This window comes from Papaver somniferum, chromosome 11 (genome assembly GCF_003573695.1).
Source record: "Papaver somniferum cultivar HN1 chromosome 11, ASM357369v1, whole genome shotgun sequence".
In the NCBI taxonomy this organism is placed as follows: domain Eukaryota; kingdom Viridiplantae; phylum Streptophyta; class Magnoliopsida; order Ranunculales; family Papaveraceae; genus Papaver; species Papaver somniferum.
Window position 1 is genome coordinate 38,260,775 of NC_039368.1, and position 5,653 is coordinate 38,266,427.

Below are 5,653 nucleotides of genomic sequence, written 5' to 3' on the forward strand. Positions count from 1 at the left end.
CTTGTATACTTGACACATATCCAGATAGATGTGTAAGCCGCAGTTACACATGCAGTTCTCATGTGTATTCAGAAGTTACACATTTATATGGCATGTGTACCCAAAAATTTCACATAAAAAAGAAACCAAAATCTGCTGAGACACGTATAAAATGTATGTTTAATCTGCTGGTACGCATATAATATGCATATGTATTCAGCACTTACACATGCACATAATATGTGTAACTAGAAGTTACGCATGCATTTTACTTGTGTAACTCCTATTTACTCATACATATTATTTGTATTTCTGGAACTGCCGACAAGCATATGCATATAGATTGTTATATTCGATACAGATATACATGAGAAAAGGTATCAGTTGTTGCACTTACTTTGCTGTTTTGAGCATAGATCAGCAACACACCAACTTGGCCATCTTGAGGTGGCTTGCAGTGACATACCATTATCTGTCGGAAATTAATAGATTCGGTATTAGGTATAACATATGAAAGACTGAAACTCAACAACTTGTTAGAAATTCTACTAACACTCTCACATAAAAGCATGGGAAAGCTGTCATTATTTGTGTTTCTAGAGTTATGCATATGACTTATGTACACATTTTCTACTGTAAAGAGCTAAGGATCATCGTTGCTCACCTTGACAATAGCCAACATCCTTATCTATCCAGGTATAAACTTCCAAAATATCCCAAAGCGTTGATAAATATTTTAGCTTCCCATAGTAAGCCGGTTCCTTTCAGTACGCGCGGACCTAAGTTCATTCAAGCAATAAATAGCAGCTGTTAGATTAAAAGAAAGTACCGAAAAACATAAACTGAACACCCGGATGTAATTGTGGACTTCTTAATGTACATAGATGCAAGCCATGAAATATGTATCATTAAATAAAATCCATGCAAATAATCTACAACTGGCGATTGGTTGACCGTTACGGTTTTACACTGGAATACATGAACTTATATCTTTGTATCCCAAACCATCTAACAATTGCCAGTCATTTCTACTTTTAGCATACCTGGAATGAGTCGAAAGAATCGATACCATTCAAGCAAAGTCAATCGTGCTAATGATCACAAAACAGTAAACAAAGGTATATGCAAACTTAAGTGGGAAGTATTATAGTAGAACGTTTCAGTTAGCAACTAGTTCAGGCTATATGAAAACTAGCATACTGATCTTACTTCATTTCGGGTGCACTCAAACTTTTACACATCCAATTAGCATGTGTAACTGGCATGTGTAATTTTTTGGTCGCAAGATTTTTTCATTTTAGTATGTGTAATTAGAAGTTACACGTGCATCTGTCTAGTGTAATGCAGAGTTATACATGCATCCTACTTGCGTAATTAGGAGTTACACAAGCATACAACATGTGTAACTAGATGTTACACATGTAAATAACTTGCGTATATCACAAGGTCTACTAGGAAATTTCTAAATCGTATACGAGCTATAAAAATAAGATCGACCAAAGCAAAAGATGTTGGGCCACAAGAGCTATACATAACAATGGCAATTCAGCTTCTGTGCAAGCAAAACTAATTATTTATTTAACAAAGCCCTTATTTCAGAGTGGCCGAGAATTACTCAGGGGATGTTATGCATAACCAAGGATGCAAGTTTTATTTATTCACGCATGTAAACACTGACTAGCATTCAATTATCATACTAAAACATATAAAAATGAATGCCTGAGTTGAGAAGATTAAGCAATACCACTATCAATAAGGCGCACGATTTTGGCAGCTCCAAATAGTCCATGATTTATATACAACATTTATATGAACAAAATATTCCAGGCCTGGTGTAACTTCTATTGGTAACGAAATATGTCTTGTCTAGAAAGGTGGTTAACTACATGTAAATTTTTGGCCCTACGTACACATACAATTAATCAAACGCACAAAGGCTGAACATAAGCATTACTAACTTCACCAGTGAAAACACTTCCTTTCCTCACCCAGCAGTTTTGTGCACATACAACAAAAGAGCATTTCATGGAGCAGATACAGTACCTAGAACATGCCACTATACATGTTGGTTGCTACTGAAAAATGAAATATATCTTGTTACAAGACATACCTAATGTTATCGACAAATCTCCACTAGTAAAAATGGTGGGGCATTTAAGTTTGATATTACTGAACGATTATTATTCCCTCCATTTTTCACCATGGTGCTGTGACATCCGTCCATCCGCACAGTCTCCAGCATCAAATGCTCCAACTAATGTGTGTATTTTCCTGAAATGCAAATGCAAATAGTCATAACTTAATTAGGAAATACTAACTAATTAAAAACAAAATATCTTCTCTAATAATTCATAAACAGTAATTTTACATAAATAAAAAAGAAACAAGAAATGACTACAATCTAGAAGGGTACTTTAGTATCAGATATGCGAGACTAATTCTCTTCAACAACACATTCAGTAATATGCTTACGCAAATTATCCACCTGTTTAGTTAATAAAAAAGATAAAATACATCTGAAGATTATCCAAAATTATACTAAGAACCGTATATATTACAACCCTCGAGTCATTTCGGCATAAACACTTTATATAACACGGGATACTAGGATCAGGTAGTATCGAACAAGAAAGATACTAAACAGTTCTTAGTTATATGTAATAATATACCAATGAAATGAGACAAGGCTCCATTTAACGATAACCAATAGGTTCAATTTAAAAAAATCCACATCCACATACAAATTACGATAACAAATTAATTAATGAATGAAATTTCACTCAATGATCACAAAGACAACTATGGATCATTAGTGACAGATTTATTTCACTCAATGACAAAATCTAACATACATATAGGAAACAAGATGAGACGAAATCAAACTACAAAACAACTTTCTAATCATCACATGGAGAGAATGAACGAGGCAACTAAACTATTTCCAGTCTAAGTTGACTAAAAAATTCATCAATCTAGTAACAAATTAAATCGATCTAATGAACCACCGATCTTCAAAAATGACACTTCTTCTTTGAAAAAACACGAAAAATATATCTAAAAAATAATTTAAATGAAAATAAAATAAAATCTTACTCCGAAACCAGAAATATCACCGATAGATATAGAAGCAAATATCGATTGATCTAATCGTTTTCTTCTTCTTCGTAATACATCGACAGCTATGGACGACATATCTCTTGATAAGAAAACCCCTAAGTTCTTCTAGCAGAAGAGAGAGTATAACAAAAATCTCCATATATAATTGATTCTCTCTAATCGCGGATCTAGTTTTCTTTCTAATCAATATGAAACCACATCAGAAGAATTAGATCTTGGGAAACCGAATCAAGAAAACCATACAAAACGAATCTAAAAATGAGAGTAGCTCTGGTTTTAGATGGAGAGAGAAAATGAAATAGAAAATGAAACTGAATATACACCGACGACTCATTTCATTACATTTAAATGGGTACTCTAGGTATTATAAAAATACGGTTTTATTGATAAGACCCAAAAATAAAAGATCTGGGCCTAGGGATAACAAAAACTGGAAAATATGGAGTTGAGAGAGAATGATCCATTTTGTGGGGCTTTAGAATGTGCAACCCATATAGTAGGGGGTTTACAATAGTTTTCACTTTGCATTACTGGTTTCTGAAGACAAAATTCAAACCAACAAAAAAAAGAAACAGAGAATACCCATTAGCTTAATCTATAAACATTATAAGAGATAGAAAACCTACATGTTTCGCAATTACGATGGTCCTTTTATCGTGATGGAATTTTAACTCTTAATCGCCCTTCTTCTTCCATCTCTCTCTCTCTCACACGGCTAGGGTTTCTCAAAAATTCTCGTGCGGCCACTTTTTTTTCCCTTTTCTTTCTTTTAAGCATAAAAGAGTCAACCACTGAAAATCTCTTACAATGCTCTTTACAAACTGTCTAGAAAAAAACATGCTACCATTAAAGAGTGTATTTCAGAGGATGCAGCTTGGAGCTTGAACTTTAAAAGAAATCTGAATGTTGCAGAATTAGGTGATATTGTTCATTTGCTGCAAGATCTTGGTGATTCTGTAATCTTTTCAACCAACTCAGGGGAGGAGGATCAAAGGAAATGGATTGCTGAGGGAGGTGAATTCTCAGTCAGCAACTGTTATAAATCTTTGGATTTGGATGGATTTCTCTTATTTCCTCGTAAGCAACTTTGGAATCCTAGAGTACATATGAAAGTATCTTTCTTGGTTTGGACTCTCTGCTATGGAGGTGCACTTACTCTGGATTTTCTTTTCAGTGCTGGCAGAGTAAATACCAATGAGTGCCTTTTCTGCAATTTAGCTCAGGAAATAAACAATCATTTTTTTATGCGGTGTACTGAGACATTGAAGTTGTGGAATTATTTTTTGAACAGTTTCAACACTAGTTGGGTTTTCTCTGACTCAGTCAAAGCTACTTTGTGGGAATGGCCTGCTAGGAGAGGAAATGCTATGCACAAAAAATTATGGGGCTTGTTACCTTTTGCAATTTGGTGGAATATTTGGACAGAACGCAATAACAGGCTATATGGGAACAGAAGAAGGGATGTAAATCAATTAATTATCGCAGTAAAATGCACAATCTATAACTGGTGTAGATGTACTAAGGTTTTTGAGAATTTTACTTTAAGTACAATCATCTGTAATTGGGATGCAGTGTTAGCTTAAGCTTTATGCTGCTTTCTCTCTTTTAATTTGTCATGCCTCTACGATTGATTACTCTTTTTAATGAAATTTATCTTTTTCAAGAAAAAAAGCATAAAAGAGTCAAAATGAAAACCCTAAATACTATTAGTATTTTTCTTGTTTTTGTATCCATAAACATATGCGAACGTTTCCAAATCTAAGTGTACCAAATCAGTTACATCCACTAACTTAAGGATCCAGTTGTTAGAGAAATGAGATGACAACGCCCAAAAGAAACTTATTAACACCAATTTAGGATAAGGGGTTTTACAATCTCCCCTCCTACAAAAAAGGATTACGTCCTCGTAATCGGTCTAGTTTACCAATTTAAGATTCACATGATGCTCATTATGGTCCAAGTGGTTAGCTAGTCGAGTGTTAGTGCACCAAATGTTCGCATCGACATTTCCAAAATTTTAACTTGCTAAGCAATACAAATGCGACCCCTTGATCATCACAAGTCCCCATGCATAGCAACATATATGCGACCCGTCATGTCATCATATTAATAACTTATAGAATTCGAGCCAACCACGTAGAAACATAAATAAATCTCGTGAGTTATTAATGCACAGGCCCTCAAGTAGTCAACTTAATCCTCCTAACGTGCGTCGGAGGACTAAATGTGTCGACCCCATTCCAAGATAATAGAACCATATTTTTTAGGAGACCCCGCGGTCATCGCCACAATAACTTATGGAAGTCGAGCCAACTATAGGCAAGCAAAAATAATCTAACATTCAAATGACACTATACACTTTCACATAGCGTTTCCATATCAGTCGGCCTTTGTGCAGTCCATAAAACTCTCGTGTCGTGGCCGGAGAGCTAAGTATTGTCGATCCCATCCAAGATAATAAATCCATATCTTTTACTAGGCGACTTCCGGTCATCACCATAATAATTTATGGAAATCGAGTCAACTACAAGTGACAGAGCGAACAAGCAACTCTTAG

The 5,653-nt window shown here is 34.9% G+C and overlaps 1 long non-coding RNA gene across 1 annotated transcript; it reads right to left on the minus strand.

Moving 5' to 3' along the window:
* Positions 1-387: 387 nt before the first annotated feature.
* On the minus strand, positions 388-2,260 carry LOC113321247. The gene is made up of 3 exons (XR_003346568.1): positions 2,090-2,260; positions 644-758; positions 388-451 (listed from the first exon to the last, which is right to left on the minus strand). It is a non-coding gene; the product is annotated as an uncharacterized LOC113321247 (long non-coding RNA).
* Between the last annotated feature and the right edge of the window lie 3,393 nt (positions 2,261-5,653).